The following is a 20366-nucleotide window of genomic DNA, read 5'->3' as shown; positions in this document are numbered from 1 at the left end:
TAGCTGATGCTCTATCCACTGAGCCAACCAGGCAGGGCCTTAAAATCACTTTTAACACAAGAGAGCTCTGAGGTAGGTATGCATAATATCTCATTTTACAGATAAAGACACCAAAAGAGCTTGTCTACTTTTATACAGCAAGAAAGTAAGAAAGGCAGAATTTGAACTGAGGCTGTCTAAACCCAGAGCCGAGTAATTTACTCTAGGAGAATACACTACATTTATTCATCTTACCAGCATTATACTCTATATAGTATCTGGCACAGAGCCTAGTAAAAATTCAGTAACAATAAAAAAAAATACATTCATTACAGAAGCACTACTTTATCAAACATATTAGTCTCAAAATAACATTAAATATAGTGTCAAAACTTTGCTCCTTTATATAAATTAAGTCCACTAATGAACAAGAGGAAAAAAGGTTAAACATCTGGTAACATAATATCTCCAGTGGCCACCTGTAAGCCAGGTGACAGAAAACTTTTCCTGTAGAAAACAAATATTTTTTGTTTTTCAACAGTACAGACCCCTGTAGCAACCACTTAATTCTGATATTGTAAGGAAAATCCAACTATAGACAATATCTAAATTAATGAGGGTGATATCACAATAAAATTTTATTTATAGACACTAAAATTTGAATTTCATGTAATTTTCACAGATTATGAAATATTATCCTACTTTTGATATTTTTTCAACCATTTAACAATGCAAAATTAATTTTTAGCTCATGAACCATATATACAAAAGCCAGGCAAGCTGTCCGGAATAGGCACACAGCCATCATTTGCTAGTCCTTACTCTACACCGCTGGGCAGTCCTCTTACAAACAGTGAGATCCTGAAAGGGAACAAAGTTCCAAAGTGAACAGTTCACCCAAATGCCCTGGGGCTTTCTGTATAAAATCACGTCAAGTAGAGCCACTCAAACGCTGATGTTGTGACAGATGGACAAGACAAAGAGCAGCGAAGTAGCAAAAATTAGAGGAAGTATTGTTTTCCAATTAACTAGCTGGGGTATGTCATTTATAACAGTGGTCCCCAACCCCCGGGCCGTGGACTAGTACCAGTCCGTGGGCCATTTGGTACTGGTCCGCAGAGAAAGAATAAATAACTTACATTATTTCCGTTTTATTTGTATTTAAGTCTGAGCGATGTTTTATTTTTAAAAAATGACCAGATTTCCTCTGTTACATCTGTCTAAGACTCACTCTTGACGCTTGTCTCAGTCACGTGATACATTTTCCGTTCCCACCCTAGAGGACAGTCTGTGAAAATATTTCCTGACATTAAACCGGTCCGTGGCCCAAAAAAGGTTGGGTACCACTGATTTATAAGACAACGAGAGAGACAAGAGAATACTTGTTTTTAAGCATCAGATACATTCAGAAACAGATCGTGTTGCCGCAGGAAATGAAGTCCTTTCACGAGGGCACAAGTAAAGCTTTCCAGGAGATGCATGGTGGTAAGGTTTGTTGAAGCTGGAGCGAACACAAAGGCCTGTCCCAGGTTCAGCTCAGTCAGGTGGACAAAGAAATCCAGCTTTGTCTTCATCAGGCCCAGAAACGGGACCAGTGCACCATTGGTTCCGTTCACGCCTCTTTCCTCATCTGCTAGCTTAGCTCCCATTTCTGGCTCTGCTGGGGATGGCCCTGCCCACACTTACAGTCTGTGGGACTGCCAGACCCCAGGCAGCCGCTAGGGCCACATGGCTGCTACGGAGAAAAAAGGCGCCTTGTATTTTTTTATTGTTATTGAATTTTTACTAGGCTCTGTGCCGGATACTAAATAGAGTATAAATATAAATAGAGTATAATGCTGGTAAGATGAATAAATGTAGTGTATTCTCCTAGAGTAAATTACTCGGCTCTGGGTTTAGACAGCCTCAGTTCAAATTCTGCCTTTCTTACTTTCTTGCTGTATAAAAGTAGACAAGCTCTTTTGGTGTCTTTATCTGTAAAATGAGATATTATGCATACTTACCTCAGAGCTCTCTTGTGTTAAAAGTGATTTTAAGGCCCTGCCTGGTTGGCTCAGTGGATAGAGCATCAGCTAGGCATGTGGACATCCCGGTTCGATCCTCAATCAGAGCACACATGAGAAACAACCATCTGCTTCTCTTACCCTCCCTCTCCCCCTATCTCCCTCTTCCCCTCCTGCACCTAGTGGCCCAGCTGGTCCCCGCATTGGCCTCAAGTGCTGAGAATAGCTTGGTTGATTCAAGCATTGGCCCCAGGCAAAGGTTGCCAGGTGGATCCCAGTTGGGGCACATGCAGGAGTCTGTTTCTCTATCTCCCCTCCTCTCACTTAAAAAAATAAAAGATAAAAAAAAAGACAATTTAGGTGATGTGAAGAAACTTTATTCAACACTTCATGAAGAGGGCAGTGTCTGTTCTTAAGGGTCCAGAGAACTGGGATATGGGGCAGAGGCAGGAAGCTTTGCTAGGTAAAAGAATAAGGAGCAAGGAAGAGAAAAATAAAAAATGAATAAAGAACAAAGTATTATGTATACAGCCCTGAGTTGGCTTGGTGTTTGGGGATTGGCTGACTGGATATACTTGGATATATTGCATTTCTGATCAAGTGTAGCATTTATAGGGACATAAAAGTTACCCACGTTGGAGTTTGCTGATGTGACACCCTGGCAGGAGTGGCTCCATCTTGGGCCTAGAAGTTTATTTCAATACTTGTGACCCTCTAATGAGATAATTCATGTAGTAAAGTATCTGGCCACGGTACGTACTTAATATTGTTGTTGTTTATTTCTATAATGTGCGAAGAACCTGATTATGCTCAGTAAAGTAAGTCTGTCATAGACAAATATCATATGACTTCACTCATATGTGGAATCTGAAGAACAAAGGAAGAGAGTGAGTTTGAGAGGAGCTTTGTTAGTTTAGATTATATTACTTTGGGTTTGGGAAGGTCCAGGTGCTTCTTCAAACTAACCAGTTTCCCAATGTTTCTGCTTGTCTGGATTGGGTCCTCCCTTAGCCAATCCATTTCCTAGAACTTCTCGGGTTCTGTGTTCCTTATCCAATCCAATCCCTTTCCCAGTTCAGGCTCTGCCCCTTAGGATCGGCCACCTTTGTTCCTCCTGCGCATGCCTCAAAGTGGAAGCACCTCCCCTGCCGCATCTTGACTTCTACTGCGCATGCACCCAGCAGAGGAATTTCTCCTGCTGCTTTTATTGTTTGTTCCTTTCTCCCCTCGTGGTCTGGAAGATTGTAAAGCCAGTCCTTCCTCCCTATGCAGCGGAAGGAGGGGTATTAATCTCTGTGACTGAGCAATGCTGCAGTTCCCTGGAGAACCTCTGAATACTGCAAGTTCCTAGTAACTCAGGCCCAGTATCTGATTCAGCTTCCCAGTGTATTATGCTTAATGATGTCTGATTCCTTTTGCTCCTTTCCTTTATTAATATCTAGTTACCTACACTAACATAGGTCAAAAAGATAACATCAGTCATCTAAGCTAGCTACAGCTCTCTCCTTCAGCTAAAATGGCAATGAAATCATTCTTTTATTTAAAAAAAAATGATTCCTTCTGAATGAACTGATTTCAATACTTCATGTTCAATTGTTAAATGTACCTAACTAGTTAAAGTGTACATAAGACAGAAAACAGATCTGCATTTCTATTTTCCATCTATAAGAAAAGACTGAAGGAGACTCCATTTCTGTCAAACCAGATTTTTTTCCCCCTCCTTTCAAAAGAATTTCTGCTCCCCAGCCCGGAATGCTGAATGGTGTGGGAGAAAACTGCACGATGGAACAGATGAGACACACGCAAAATCTTTTATCCTTCCTTAGCCAGGTCCTTCTCCCCATCTTTGTGAAAGCTCCACAGTGTTCTTCACCCTTCTCAAGGGCTAACCAAGCCCTCCCTCTCTCTGGCTTGCCTCTTGGCTGATGACCTTGTTTGTGTCACAGAGAAATTGAAGCTGTCAGGAAGTATATAGCCTTTACTTTCCTCCCTCTGAGAGACAAACATCAGGATCTTAATTTGTTCTTCTTTCAAGTCTCGGAAGCTGAAATGTCCTTTGTCTTCTTTCAGAGCCTCCACCTGTGACCTTGATCCCATCTGCCTGCCTCATCTCATCTGGACTTTGTTCTATTTCTTGTGCTCTGTCTTTTGTATGTCGAAATGCCCCCTCTTTCCTTGCTCCTTCTGCACAGCCTGTAAACACACCTTGCTCTTTCCCATGTTAAAAGCAAATTCATAAGGCTCGCCTGACCAGGTGGTGGCGCAGTGGATAGAGCGTCAGACTGGGACATGGGGGACCCAGGTTCGAGACCCCAAGGTTGCCAGCTTGAGTGCAGGCTCATCTGGTTTGAGCAAGGCTCACCAGCTTGAGCCCAAGGTCGCTGGCTCCAGCAAGGGGTTACTCGGTCTGCTGCAGCCTCCCCTCCCCCCACATCAAGGCACATATGAGAAAGCAATCAATGAACAATAAGGTGCCGCAGCGAAGAATTGATGTTTCTCATCTCTCTCTCTTCTTGCTTGTCTGTCCCTCTCTCTGACTCTCTCTGATTCTGCCACAAAAAAAGAAAGAAAAATCCACAAGCCTCCGTCCTCCCCCCCCCCCCCCCGTGTCATCCCCAGGGTAGCACCCTATGTCTCGCCGAGCCTGTACATCCAGTCCCTCAGAACAATCTTGTTCCTTCCACCGCTCACCATGGCACTGAAACATCTCATGCAAATATCCCCAATAACCTTTCTTCCCTTGCATTGTGTGTTATTGCAACATTAATAAAAAATTATAAACATAATCCCTGATATTTTTAATTCTTCAAAGGTTTAATTATGCTATCTTTTACTTCTCAAAATAATAATTTCAAACTAAAAATTAAATTTTGATGTGGTCCTCATAAAGCTTCTGATAAGATGTTGCACAGCAAGAATGCAGTAAGTCAACTTTTATATGTTTAGGAGAATTAGGGGTCTAAATGGACCCAAATTTGGACCACATTAGCTTTACAATCAATCTCTCATAACTACAGTGCTTTATTTATTTATTCAAACACAATTTCTTTCCTTTCTTTTTTAATTCTTCATTTTTGTCTGTTTTTTACTACTTATAATTCATCAGAAATGGAGGAACTGAAAGTCTTCTCATCCTCTTACCTCCCTGAAACAATTGTTATAATTGGCACTAATCCTTCCAGACATTTATCCTTATATCTACAACATATGTGTATGTATGTGTGCAATGTAGTTACAAACTCTAATTCTTTTCTGTTCTCATTTTACCTGACATCTTCTTAACATTTGACAAAATTGATTCCTCCTTTCCTTTTGAAACTCTCATTTCTCCTATTCAATGACATTGATCTGAAATACTTAAAACTCTTCTCTTCTTCTTTGAGCACTGTATTTCAAATAGTGACCCAAATAGGCAAATTCTACCACCTAACTATTTCTCTTAAAAAATTAGTTTTGGCAGTCATTATATCTCAGCTGGACAACTACATTAAACTTCTATTCCTGTCCCTTGCTAATTTTATTTTATACTGTCATTAACATAATATGCTCTAATGAAATATGAGCATGTCACTTCTCCAACTGAAGTCCTCCAATGACATCCTTATGCCTACAGGATGAAATTCATACTCCTTAACCAAAAGTAAGACCCTATATGATCTGGCCTCTTCCTAACTTGTCATCCTTACTTTTCAGCAAGCCCCCTCTTCATACCTCTTGATCTAGTAATACCCAACTATAGTATTGAACTTCCTCCTTCTACCTAAATTACCATCTCATCCTCTCCTTACCTCTAGAGCTTGATTAATATCTTTCTATACTCACTTTAAGCATTATCATTTTGATAAAAAAAACTTCTTTTTCTGCTTAACTCTCAGACAGAACTCACCATTCCTGCTGTTCAGTTTCTTGTAATCTTTAAAGAATTTTAAGCCTATCTGCACCTAATGAACTATAAGCTGCTTGAAGAAAAAGACTAAATCTGAGTGTTTGCTATGTCCCCAGTAATGATGTCTTTAGGAATACTTTTTCTGCTCATCTTTTGCATAATTGAAACTATTGAGTATCTGCTATTACTTACATATTACTGTAGAACTTTTATATTCATTATGTCACCTAATATTCACTATAATTTCATCTCTATTTTATAGAATTAGTAACTGAAGGATTTGGATAAGTAATTCATTTACAGTTACAAAGCTAGTAAATACGGAGCCAGAACTCAAATGCAAGTATGGCAAAGTCAACAATTGTATCTTCTCTCACAAGGTATCCCTTACTTAGCACTTGATAGTGCTGTTATTAATTCTGTTCTGTGTAATTTACCATATTTTATGCCCCATCCTCAAAAAGAGACAATGAATCTGAATATCTTCTTTCAGCTTGAAAAATTACTCAATTACTCAATATGCAATCTTTCTTTTTTACCAGATTGGTCTGCCTACATGAAGATCAAGAGAGACACGTACCTCCAATATTGTAGGTGATTTTGTCCACCTTCAGAAGAAACTATAAAACATGAATTCTGGAAGAATTCCCATACCAGTAAGTTCCTCTGAGTGGCCTGCATTCCTTCAGAATGCTTTTGTAAATGTGAAGAACATGGCTCTTCTTCCTAACACACTACTTTTATACTTTCCCCCATTCAACCAACAGGATAGTGCAAATTTACCTTGGTTATTCCTTAAGTTTGCAATGTCATTATAAAATAATTTTCTATGTTTGTGCTAGGCAGGAAGTGTAGTACAGAGTTGCAATTACTCGTGGAGGAACTTTAGGGATAAATTTATTATGATTAAAAGCAGTAAAAAATAAGGCAAAATTGAAAGAGGTTTGAACTTATGCAACCTCAAGTAGAATAAAGAAAAAGAATCAACAAAATGATAAGCTACACAACACCACCAGACAGAGAAACATCAGCCTGGGCTCCATAGTAACAGCTACTGTCCCAGTAGAGCCCGAGTTCTATGTCGATCAGGCGTCCCCGATTTGACTTCCCTGCGAGTGGGACACTCCTGCTTATCAGCAGGGCTGGCAGCCTCCTCAAGACTACTCTTGAGGCAGCTATGAGGATTCTACTTATCAGTGCTGAGACCACTGCCACTAGAGGAAAGATGCAACCGATACACAAGTTAGTTGCAAGAATCACACAGGCAGTTTATTACTCACAAATTCTTTTGGCGTGCCTGAGTACAGCTTAATGGGGCCCCGTCAGTGTGCCCCTCTCGGCTGTCTTTGGTCAGAGCAGCATGGAGACAGTCCACGTTCACGTTGGAGTCTGGGTGACTACTGCAACAGGGGGTGGGGGTGGGTGGGCCCCTCAGCTTTAGTACCTTTTCTGGCCAACACCTTCTAACAGGTGTCAATCTACAGGATTATCACCTCAACCTACCTTCTAACAGGTGTCAATCTACATGATTATCACCTCAAACTAACCTTTTGGGAGTTCCTTGCAGGGAGCCCTTTTTATGTTAATCTACTGAAATGTTATATCAAGCCACTTTTAAGATGTTCCTAGGGAAGCTTCTTGTTCATGTTAATTTACAGAGTTATGACATCAAGCCACTTCTTATCTATGTATAACTTCACACACACACTAACTGGGCCCTGCTCGAAAGTCAGAGTCTGTTTATCATATTTGTACACATTATATTAACTCCTATCCAGATGGCACAACTTTATTTAATTTCCATAATTGTTTTTAATATTATACCTTAATTACTTTTATATATCTTCCATATTTTTCTACATTTCTGTATACTTAATTACAATAACCTTATATTACTGCAACAGCTAGTTAAAGCAATAGACTAAGAAAAAGAGAGTATGAGTATGTACACATCTCACCAAACCATGGAGGAGCATGTCACCAGACCGGGAAGCCTCAGCCTGGGCTCCATAGTTGGCTACCCAACATATGCATCGAGGAGGATGACCAGTTCTCCGAGCTTCAGGGCAGTCTGAGCCCCTGCCTATTTTTTTAGGGAAAAATTTTGGCTGGAGGCTATTACATGAGGGCCCTTCATGCATAACCTCTAGGAACAAAGAAAAGTCACCACATTCTGATATAATTAAGGAGCCCAACAGTCAAGAGGTAAGACCATCTTCCTTGGCTTCAGGGGAAACCGAGGCAGGACGTCCTATCCCATTATATATTCATATAACCACTTTTTGTGACCCTTGTTGTTAATGTTTAATTGAGTTCAAATTCATATATCCCCCCCCCCAGGAAAAAGCAATTTATTACAACTGAATGAGCCAATGTGGTCACCTGAAAATATTTTTTTTTTTGTATTTTTCTGAAGCTGGAAATGGGGAGGCAGTCAGACAAACTTCCACATGCACCCAACCAGGATCCACCCAGCATGCCCACCAGGGGGCAATGCTCTGCCCATTTGGGGCGTTGCTCTGTTGCAACCAGAGCCATTCTAGCGCCTGAGGCAGAGGCCACAGAGCCATCCTCAGCACCCGGGTCAACTTTGCTCCAATGGAGCATCAGCTGCAGGAGAGGAAGAGAGAGACAGAGAGGAAGGAGAGGGGGAGGGGTGGAGAAGCAAATGGGTGCCTCTCCTGTGTGCCCTGGCCAGGAATCGAACCCAGGACTCCTGCATGCCAGGCCGACGCTCTACCGCTGAGCCAACTGGCCAGGGCCTGCAAATTCATATATTTTATATACTGTTTCTCCACAGTTTTCTACATATAATCCTAATGATCTATGTATATCCTAATTTGTTCACCATTATTTTACCAGGAGAGGAGCTAAGGTGCTAGTAAATAGAATATTTACATGTGGTTCATGTCATAGTTTTGAACACTTTGAGGTTTGGAGGAAGATTAATTGAGGCAACAGAGAACTATCTTTGCTACCTTCTTTGCCACTAAGTATAATTTCTCTAAAATTACATATTAACTCTTCAATCTTTCTCTTCTATTTAAATAATTCTTAATATTGTATGTGCATCTACACTTCTGTCTTGAAACTTAACATTCCAGCACAAACATTGCCTGTATCTATCTTTGTGATATCACAAAAAAGATAAAGAAATATTTATATTTAAAAAGGGGAATCACATATAGAATTGCCAGTTTCTAATGGACAATTATATATCATGTGCCAAGAGAACAGTTATGAACTAAACATAAAATATATTATGTGAACTGAACACAAAAACAATCCATTTTGTTCATAAATATAGAGTGAAGTAATTTAAAATATAAAATGCAAAGGAAATAAGCAAAAATTATTTTACTAATAAAAGTTAACTATGTTATGTGTGAATAAAAAGTTTAGGTGTAATGTAAACTCTGCCATATAAAGAGGAAAACTGCAGCCACCAGACACAGTGGATCTAATCAAGGCTTGTGAAACTATAGCTGTTTATATAAACATATAACTTCACATCTTTATTTCAGGAGTAGCCATTTCATTCTAGAGAGACAATATACTTTGCCAGAATAATCTTCTTATTATTATTGATCGAAAGGAATCATTAAAAATGCCATACTCTTTAAAAATGTGTCTCAACAGTCACTAAATAAATTTTTAGGTATATTTGACTTATTACCCAAAACATTACATTCTTAACAATGACAGTTCATTGACTGAATGATTACTATGTGACTGGAATTTCTAAACCAAAGCTTTGGTATTTCAAGTACTTTATGTCAATTTCTAATTTTCTTTGACGTTGACTAAATGTCATCTCAATAGAAATCAACATAGTCAAAATGCATTTGTGGCAAAAAAAGTTAGGATCAACATATCCTGCTCTGATCAATCACAGTACAAGAGCTAATTTCACTATGTATTATAAATCTTACTACCCCAGATTTCAGTTGGGAGAGTGAGAGGTAAGGGATTATGGGAGGTGACTATTACACAAAGCAGGATGTAATCCTACCTGTTGCTCAGGTACTCTCGAAGCATTGACTTTAAATTTGACTGAGCCAGAAATTATGAAATAAAATTATTTTAAAAGCCAGCACTAAAGTCTCAACTGACCTTTTTATTGCAGTCTATTTCATAAGTTTCATTCAGCCTCTACCATCAGACAATTCATATATAGATCAGAGTTCTGGAGAAACTTCCTTAGAGCATGATACAAACAAATGCTGTGTTTTTAGAGACCTAATTTTAAGAAAGTGTTTTATATACTCAGTAGGAAAATACCCGCCTTCCCTATGCATTTCTCCTTCACTCTCACACTACTACCACACCCACAAAATTCTTCACACCAGATATGTTGGGTATTTTTTTCCACACCAAGCAATTCCCTGTGGAACCAGCTGGGTGTCCTACAATTCAATTGAATTCTATCACTAACCAGAGTTAGCCCAGACCCCACAGGTTAAGGGTCAGTTTCACAAGATTGCCACCCTCCACATTCAGATGACAATGGCAAGTAGTAGGTCTTCAGGTTACTCACAACTTCTTCCCAACTTGACTACAGATTAGAAGTTCCTGTGACCCTCTTCTTAGAGATCATTATTTTCTAGAATAGCTCATCAAGCTCAGGGAACACTTACTTACATTGACCAGTTTATTATATAATAAAGAATATGATAAAGGATACAGGAAAAGAGGCCGATGAAGAGACACATAGGACAAGGTTGTGGGATTCCTACACAGAAGCTTTTGTCTCCATGGAGCTGGGGTACACCACACTCCAGACATGTGGATGTGTTTGCCAGTCTTCCAAACACCATACTCTGGGAGTTTTATGGAAGCTTTATAGTAGGCATGATGGACCATTAACTTCACTTTCAAACCCTCTTCCTTCTCACAAGAATAGGAAATTGAACTGGAAGTCTCAAGCTTCTAACCATGACTTGCTTTTTCTTGAGCAAAAGCCCACCTAAGTGGTCTTATTCCAACAAAGACACTGCCCTCACTCAAGAAATTGCAAGGGTGTTAGTTCAGTGTCAGAAATGAGGGTCAAAGACCAAATATTAGAAGAAAAGATACTCCTAGTGCTCTTATCACTTAAGAAATTACAAGAGTTTTAGAAGCTCTGTATCAGGAACCAGGGGAAGAAACCAATATATACATATAAATATATATATATATATATATTTTCTTTTCTTATAATTTTACATGTGTCTATACACATTATTTTTAAGCCCTAAATCCATCAGTTAGCTAATATATAATTCATACTGATTCTTAACCACAGCTTCAAGACTAACAGGTAAAGAACACTTATTTGGTTCCTGGCACTATGCTATGAGCTTTACCTCTAATTGCATCCTTGAAACTCTATAAGAACAGTATGAAATTGATTTTATCACATCCCTAATTCTACAGACAAGAAAACTGAGCCAAAAAGCAGAGAAATGGTTTAAATTTAAAATATGAACTCAAGAAATATGTTTCACAGACAACGCTATTAATCAATATACTATTATCTTTAAAAGCAATCCTACGGCCAAATAAAGACTATGGAGTTGTATGACAGACAGACAGATGATAGATGATGATTGATGATAGATAGATAGATAGATAGATAGATAGATAGATAGATAGATAGATGAGAGATAGGTAACTTACAGGTCTTTAAATTTATTTAGAAATTTCTGCATATATGAGCTCAGCTGAGTATGCCAGGACCTCTTATCAAATATTACTTCTATACTTTATAATTAATAATACACTTCAGAAAATGTTTAGCACCTGCTTTCTCATCACCCAAGACTTTCTGTTCTAGGTATTGTTTACCTGGCCAAAATTAATATTAATATTACAAGTTAAAATGTTAGGAGCTATGTTTAAATCCATTTACATTTGTTATTTAATAAGTATAAAACTATACATTTCAAATATTCATTCTAGAAAAGTTCCTTTTTCAAGTCCAAGGCTAACCTTTGTTGAAAAGGAACTAAAAGAAGCTAACTCCCCCAACAAATGTTAGAAATAATAAACAATTTTAGAAGCATCCAAAAATTATTCAAAATTAGCAATCAATATGAATGTTAGTCCAGTACCTATGTGACACTGTTCAGTCATTACAATACTATTGACAATGTTTCCTATACTGTACTTGACATCCGTGTGACTATTTTTTAATTGCCAATTTGCACTTCTTAATCCCTTCACCTTTTTACCCAGCTCCCCAACCCCTCCATCTGACAACCATCCTAATGCTCTCTGTATCTATGAGTTTCTTTCCGTTTTGTTCATTTACTTTGTTTTTTAGATTCCACATATAAGTGAAGTCATACAGCGTTTGTCTTCCTCTGAATTATTTCACTTAGCATACGACCCTCTAGGTTCATCCCTGTTGTCACAACTGGTAAGCTATGGAAGCAACGTACATGTCTATTGATAGATGATTGGATAAAGATGTGTGTAAGGCCAGTCGCCGTGGCCATGCAGGTTCCCATTGGATTCCGGCAGATGGTAAAGGAACTGTGGAGCCAGAAAATGAGGGGCCATTCTGTTTATTAGAGTCTCGCAATGGCAAACCAGCAAGCAGGCAGGGCAAACTGCTTCCCTCTCTCTCTCTCTCTGGACTCTGAAGCCAAAAACAGGCTGGTGGGGGAAACTCCTTCCTCAGCAAACAATGGCCCCTCTCAAAGGCAGCAGGCAATCCACATCCTACAATCTGCAGCCCTGCGGGCAAGCACCTGCAGCCTTACGTAGACTATACACACCTTGCGCTGCCTCATGCTCGCGCACCAGTCAGGGAAAGTACAAACAAGCAAGCCTACACACACTTGTTGGCCCAACATGTGGTACGTATATACAATGAAATATTACTTGGCCATAAAAAAAGAAAAGAGCTATATTCTTACAACATAAGTTGGAACATGCCATTCTCCAACTTGAAAAACTTTTAGGATAGTTACTTCAGATAATAAAATCTCAACACCTTCATGTGGCATTCAGGGCTGTACCTGGCCTACCCTAATCTACTCTGCTGTACTTATCTCCCACAGTACATACACGTGTGTGTGCGCTACACACACACACACACACACACACACACACAATGCCCTATCATTCTGGACTGCTTTCCACTGTCCAAATAGGTCATGCATTTACTTGTCATTATACTGTTTCTCATATTTTGACTTCAACTTCAAATACTCTTTTCCTCAGCCCCACCATCACCCTCTTTCTCCTTTAGAAACTTGACTCATTAGGTTCAGGTAATATTAGAGTTCTGTGAAGACTACCTTGCCTCCCAGCCAGAATTACCACTCCTTCCTGAGAGCTGGTTTTCTTTTACCGCCCTTATTTATACCACTTATTTCCATTTTACATATAATATAGATCACTTTTGTTTGCCTGTCTTCCCCAGCAGTTAGTAAATCTTGTGATGGCTTACCTATAATAGACTATCAATAGATGTTTGTGGAACTGAATTAAATGCTACTGACCAAAGCAGTTGCATTCTTAATCTTTCTAAAATACATTATTCTCAGGTTTTATTACCTACTCATTTCTTGTTTCAGCTGAAATGACTTAGAAAAGCTAATAGGTTTCTTTTGTAAAGAACTCAGGACTAATTTTTAAAAACACATAGAGGTGACACGGAATGAAACAGGTAACTTTTTTTAGTCAAATACTTCTACAGGTAAATAAATGAGTTTCTAAGAACGGTGATTTCTTTATTTAAAGCAAAGATTTGTTTGTAGAAAAAAGCACCTCAAAAATAAATTATCTAAACTTATTAATTCTGACCACACAGTAAAACAAGTTGTGTTTTTTTTTTTTTCATTTGAAAGAAGCAGCCTTCTTTTGTTTGTTTGTTTCTTTTTATTTTTAATGGCTGCCTTAGGCATCATTCTTTTAAGTGGATTAGAGTGAGAATGATGTGGTAGAAAAACTAAGTGATTTTAGAATTCCAAAAGCCTAATGATCTAGAGCTCATTTCGAATATGCTACCTTCAGTCTACCCAAGCAGAATTAATCACCCTGTCCTCTGCGGCAAGCGTAGAACTAATATCATCATCTTCAAGGTTTTTTTTTCTTTTTAAAGATTTTATTTATTCATTTTAGAGAGGTGGGGAGAGAGAGAGAGAGAGAGAGAGAGAGAGAGAGAGAAAAGAGGAGAAGAGCTGGAAGCATCACCCAAAACGTCCTTGACCAGGCAAGCCCAGGGCTTTGAACCAGTGACCTCAACATTTCCAGGTTGACGCTTTATCCACTGTGCCACCACAGGTCAGGCCATCTTTAAGTTCTGTGTCCCTTATTCTACTGAATAGTTGATGTCACACTTGTACCCCTAGCACGGTGATTAGTATTTATAAGCACTCAATAAAGATGTGCTAATTAAATAAAATGACAAAAGGATGATTATGAAGTTTAACAGCACTCTGGTATAACAGAAAAAAAGAGGCGCTTTGGAGTCATAACACTTGAATATAAATATTATTTCCTATTTTAGAAAGCATTTTTATATACAAAGCCCAAGCATCCTGTGAAGTAAGATAGTAGTCATTAGTATTGTTGGCAAAATAATTCTTTTTCTGCTGGGCTTATAACAGAATTGAATTTCTTGACCTCTCTCCTTCTGGTTGAGTGGAACCATGACTCCTGCCAATGAGTTGACTACGCATGCGACATTTGTCCTCTCCAGACTAGAGCACTAATTGGCAATGTGGTATTCTTGAGCCTTCTCTTTTTCTTTTGGCATAGAGACAGGCATCATTCGATATGCTCTGTCAGCTTGGGTCCCTGAGTGATTCTGACAAAAACAACTCTATCCTCTCCTGCCAATCTTTGATGGACATGTTGCTTAAGTTAGCAAAATTGTTAAAAGGCTCATTAAAACCACTGAGATTGGAAAGTTATTTGTTAGCAAAGCATAATTTACCCTATCTGACTGATATAGGTAGACAAAACAACCATTTGATCTCCACCTTTTATAGGTAACAAAATCTAGTCACAGAGAAACGAAGAGACATTTTCAAGATTGTATTATTCAATGGCTAATAGGGGAATAAATAGCAGAAATGGAATTCATCACCAGATTTTCTGGCTATAATGTGTGGCATTTGTACATCAATTTAAAAGGAAATAAATATAAAACATATTTATTCAATTGAACATAATTATAAACATTTTATATGCATGTGTGTGTGTATAAACAAGTCCACATAATTTTAGGAAAAAAGAAAGCAATCAAAATAATAAATTACCTGTGGTGGCGCAGTGGATAAAGCGTCGACCTGGAAATGCTGAGGTCGCCGGTTCGAAACCCTGGGCTTGCCTGGTCAAGGCACATATGGGAGTTGATGCTTCCTGCTCCTCCCCCCTTCTCTCGCTCTATCTCTCCTCTCTCTGTCTCTCCCTCTCCTCTCTAAAATGAATAAATAAAATAAAAAAAAATTAAAAAAAAATAATAATAAATTCCAGTATAATTATATTAACATATTGTTTAGTTTTAGTCTTCTTTAAACATTTTAACTTATTTTAATGCAAAACTGTTTCTACTTTTAGTTAACAAAATTCTAAAATGTTTAAAATGTTTATGCATACGTATATAGATTTTTGTTTGTTTTGTTGATGTAAGAAATGTCCAAACGTATAGAGAATTTTTAAGAATTTATTTGAGCCAAAATGCTCTGGAGAATGGCAGTTTGGCAACTTATTTTGTACCTGCACATAAAAGGCGGGGACACAAGGGAGGTCACACGAAATCCATTTACAGTAGATTAGGGAGGTGAGAGAAAGCAAAGCGGGAAAATCTCTAGAATTAGATGAAAAGGCAAAATAGAGCAACATATTTCTTTCACATTGGGGGTGTGGGACAGTTAATATGAACATCTGCAGCAGAAAGAGATGGTGTGTGGGGTGCACAATAGTAAGGTGACTCTGGAGTCTTGAGCACGGTGCTGGGTGGTACGTTGAGGGGTCTGGAAAAGATGACTCTCACATCTTAGATACAAAAAGGCAATAGACAAGCTCACTTAAGGGAAAGTTTGACCTTTGTCAAGGAAGCTACAGGTCTAGGACCAGCTTTTAATTGGAGTTTTTATGTTCAGACCATCTTTTTGGTCTCTGAGTTTTTACCTGTGCTGCATTTATGGTACACAGTTTGGAAAATGAACTATCTGCAGGGACTTCCTAGAAATTAGACATCTTATCTTCTTGTCAAAGTTGCATGCATTTTTAGAACTATTACAAAAATAGAGAAATATTGTGTATATTTACAATTGTTAAGCCTATTGTTCTATGAATTATAAACTAAAACAGGCTTTCGTACTTTTGCTATATGATCTCAAAATTTGTGTTTTTGTTATTGAAATGTGGGGAGCTTTTTCTTACTCTCATTAACTGTGATGAATAATCTATTAAGAAAGTAATTGTTCTCTTGAGCCACAAAAAATATTTTCAAAAATGTTAACTGAATGTTATTTATATAGTGCTCTGTAGGCTACCATAAATGGCCTTCCTTTTTCTACCAGCAATTTTTATTCTCAGAGAACTGAAAACATTCCCTCTAGTCTTAACCGTACTCTTCTAGGATAGTATACAAAGGGACAGTGGAACAATACACATTGTTGAGAAACCATTTAAATTAAAAAATAGCCACATGCGCAAAAGTTGAAACCCAGCATGGTTTTCAAGATTATTGTATTCCAGTGGAAAATTTAACTAATTAATAGCTCAGGATCGATTGCTAAAGTACCTATTCAGATGTTTCAGAGAAAAAGAATATCTTCTAAATAGTAATTATCCAAAGAGTAATTTAAATTTTCTACTATCATTTTCATTTCCAGAGATACATTTCAGAAGACTAGAAAAGGACAATAGGCTGATTCAGTTAAGGGTCTCTAATCAAAAGCAACAGGAAACAACCTTATTAACTTAAGACAATTGAATCCATTGGAAGGATATTGAGCATCTCAAAGAATCCCAAGAAAAAGTTAAGTTCTTAAAAACAGGAAGGGGGATCTAGGGCAGTGGTCCCCAACCCCCGGGCTGTGGACTGGTACCCGTCCGCAGAGAAAGAATAAATAACTTACATTATTTCTGTTTTATTTATATTTAAGTCTGAATGATGTTTTATTTTTTTAAAATGACCAGATTTCCTCTGTTACATCCGTCTAAGATTCACTCTTGACACTTGTCTCGGTCACGTGATACATTTATTCATCCCACCCTAAAGGCCGGTCCGTGAAAATATTTTCTGACATTAAACCGGTCCATGGCCCCAAGAAAGGTTGGGGACCACTGATCTAGGGAGCTCTTCCAGCCTCTAATGAAAGCAGAGTCTCTTCAGGCCACCACCACCAGAAATAATTGATTCCAGATGTTTTCTGTTCTTGTGACAAGGCCCACAAGAAAGAATCTGATTCTTTTAGCCTCAATCACATGCCCAAACCTTGTCCAGAGAAGGAGTATGACTCTTCCATTGACTTCTTCCCCCTCAAGAGTGAAAGCAGCTTTTCTAAGGCACAATTGATATGCTCCTGGCAAAACAAGGGGAATCAATGCTGAGCATTCAAAAATCAGCTGTTCAGCTCTTTTAGGGTCTGATTCTGTAAGATGAGCTCTTGGGGGCTTTGCTGTGTTCTATTGTAATCTTACTGGGATGCCAACAAAGTTTGAAAAATAAGACAGGATAACAGATAGGATTCAGATACAGAGAAGGTTTATTTTCACACACCCTGCCCCCTCAGATTCAATCGTTAGAATTCTATAATAGTTAATAAAAGGTAGGATCCATATTGAAATCTTCCTTTCACCAGCAATCTCTGAGATCCTAGGTGAGGAAGCCCCTTAGCTGACTGGCAATGATCCTATTCCAAACAATGTTACATTCTGAAAAACTGGGAGTTAGGGCTTCAGTGTATAAACTTTGGGGATTCACAATTAAACCCATAACAGTGAGATCTGGCCTCATGATGTGCCAGAGGTTGTTGTGGGTTTTATTACCCAACTTTTAGCAGCCAAGCTGGGCTGACAGCAGATGATCCATGGCTTCCTGAAACCCACAGTTTTGACTGAACGTAAGTCATGAGTTAACATTTGACTCTTGCCAGCATTCTCACTTCACACATCAGCCTCCCTCACACAACCCTTTGCTGTAAGGCCAGGGGCCACCGCCATTGTCGCAGCCACACAGGGGCAGGTTTCCATTAGATTTGGGCAGACAGTAAAGAAACAGTGGAGCCAAAAACTGGTGGGCCATTTCTTTATTCTAGCCTCACCCCGGCTGGCGAGTAAACACACAGTAGGAAAACAGTTCCCTTTCCATTCAGGGCTCCCAAAGCCACTGACTCATCTGGATTTTCCTAGAATCAAAGGCCCCCACTAGTCTCAGCCACCTCTGCTTCCCTATCTGCCAACATGGCTTCTTACTCTCTGCACAAACTGCTTCTCCTTCAGCACCCTGCCATCTTGGCTTCTCCTTCCTTTCCTTCTCTTCTCCTGCTCCTTTCTAAACTTTTCAGTGTGAAAAACCTCTCCTCCAGCAGACATTAGCATAACAATGGCCCTTCCCAAGCAGGAAGGTAATTAGCAATTTCACCTGGCAGCACCATTCACCTGGGCAGTGCCATTTTTAACAATAAAGGTGAGCAAACTCAGAAATCATATTTTACAAATTCATTTGCCCAACATGTACATATACCGGCACCCTTTAACTGCACCAGTTACAAGTGAAGAAAAGGGTGAGGACTAGACTTGGGAAAATATTCAAATGGTTAGAGAGGAATTTGACCCCATGCATATGAAAAATGTCTCATTTCCCACAGCCACGCTATGACACAGGCTTCGGCTTCTCACTCCTCTATCCAGGTACACAAACTGCGGGCCATCTCTGCCACCAGTGAGAAAAGCAAGGTTTGCCTCGGCATAGCAGACTGTCACGGGCTTCATAATTTCTCACGGATGTTCAGAGTCATAAAAGTTACTAAGCTTTCATGCCTAGTTTACAAACTACTGCAGAAACAAACCACTGCCATAGAAATAATCTACTGCCCTAGAAAACAACAAGTTAACAAAGAAGATTAAATATGTAAGATTATTGATATTGACTTCATTATGCAGATAATTTCACAAATGTCCATATGTCTCTGTTTGATTCTTTTACATGGCTCTTCATATAATCTCTAACTTTGTAACATGTGAATCTTTACTTTCGTATTAGGATTATATTTCTAATTATGTTTTTAATGTATTCCACCTGCATAGAAATGGTTTCAGTGGCCAAATCATATTGGGAGAAAATAGTTTCAATTTCTATTTTAATGTGAGAACTTCTCCTTTCAATTTTTAATACTTAGTCTTATATAAAATCATTTTGAAACTCCTTTGTGTGTAATTAATATTGTGTTCAACATTTGTGTGGTCGCTTCTCGGATTAGAAGAAAAGGAAGAAATACGAAGCTAAGATATTCTACTTCTAATTAGATCCCTGGCAAATACTTTCATTAAAACTCAGTTTACTTGAAAAGATTCTTTCTTGCTTTAGCTTTGTATCTGAGTTTGAAATCAGGAAGGATACTTATAATTAGTCTGAAAATAGAATTTAAGGATTAATTGTTATATTTTGGAGTATTCTTGTGTTGAAAGGTCCACCAAATTCTTTTGAAGTGCAAAAATATGTAAATAGGATTTAGTCTATAGCTTCTATTTTTTTTTAATTTTGTTTTTTTAATGGGGTGACATCAATAAATCAGGGTACATATATTCAAAGAAAACATGTCCAGGTTATCTTGTCATTCAATTATGTTGCATACCCATCACCCAAAGTCAGATTGTCCTCCATCACCTTCTATCTAGTTTTCTTTGTGCCCCTCCCCCTCCCCCTTTCCATCTCCCTCTCCCCCCTCCCCCCGTAACCACCACACTCTTATCAATGTCTCTTAGTCTTGCTTTTATATCCCACCTATGTATGGAATAATGCAGTTCCTGTTTTTTTCTGATTTACTTATTTCACTTTGTATAATGTTATCAAGATCTCACCATTTTGCTGTAAATGATCTGATGTCATCATTTCTTATGGCTGAGTAGTATTCCATAGTGTATATGTGCCACATCTTCTTTATCCAGTCATCTATTGATGGGCTTTTTGGTTGTTTCCATGTCCTGGCCACTGTGAACAATGCTGCAATGAACATGGGGCTGCATGTGACTTTAAGTATCAATGTTTCTGAGTTTTGGGGGTATATACCCAGTAGAGGGATTGCTGGGTCATAAGGTAGTTCTGTTTTCAGTTTTTTGAGGAACCACCATATTTTCTTCCATAATGGTTGTACTACTTTACATTCCCACCAACAGTAATGAGGGTTCCTTTTTCTCCACAGACTCTCCAACATTTGCTATTACCTGTCTTGTTAATAATAGCTAATCTAACAGGTGTGAGGTGGTATCGCATTGCAGTTTTGATTTGCATTTTTCTAATAACTAAAGAAGATGAGCTTTTTTCATAT

This window comes from Saccopteryx bilineata, chromosome 7 (assembly GCF_036850765.1).
Source record: "Saccopteryx bilineata isolate mSacBil1 chromosome 7, mSacBil1_pri_phased_curated, whole genome shotgun sequence".
Classification (NCBI taxonomy): Eukaryota; Metazoa; Chordata; class Mammalia; order Chiroptera; family Emballonuridae; genus Saccopteryx; species Saccopteryx bilineata.
This window is presented reverse-complemented; position numbering follows the sequence as displayed.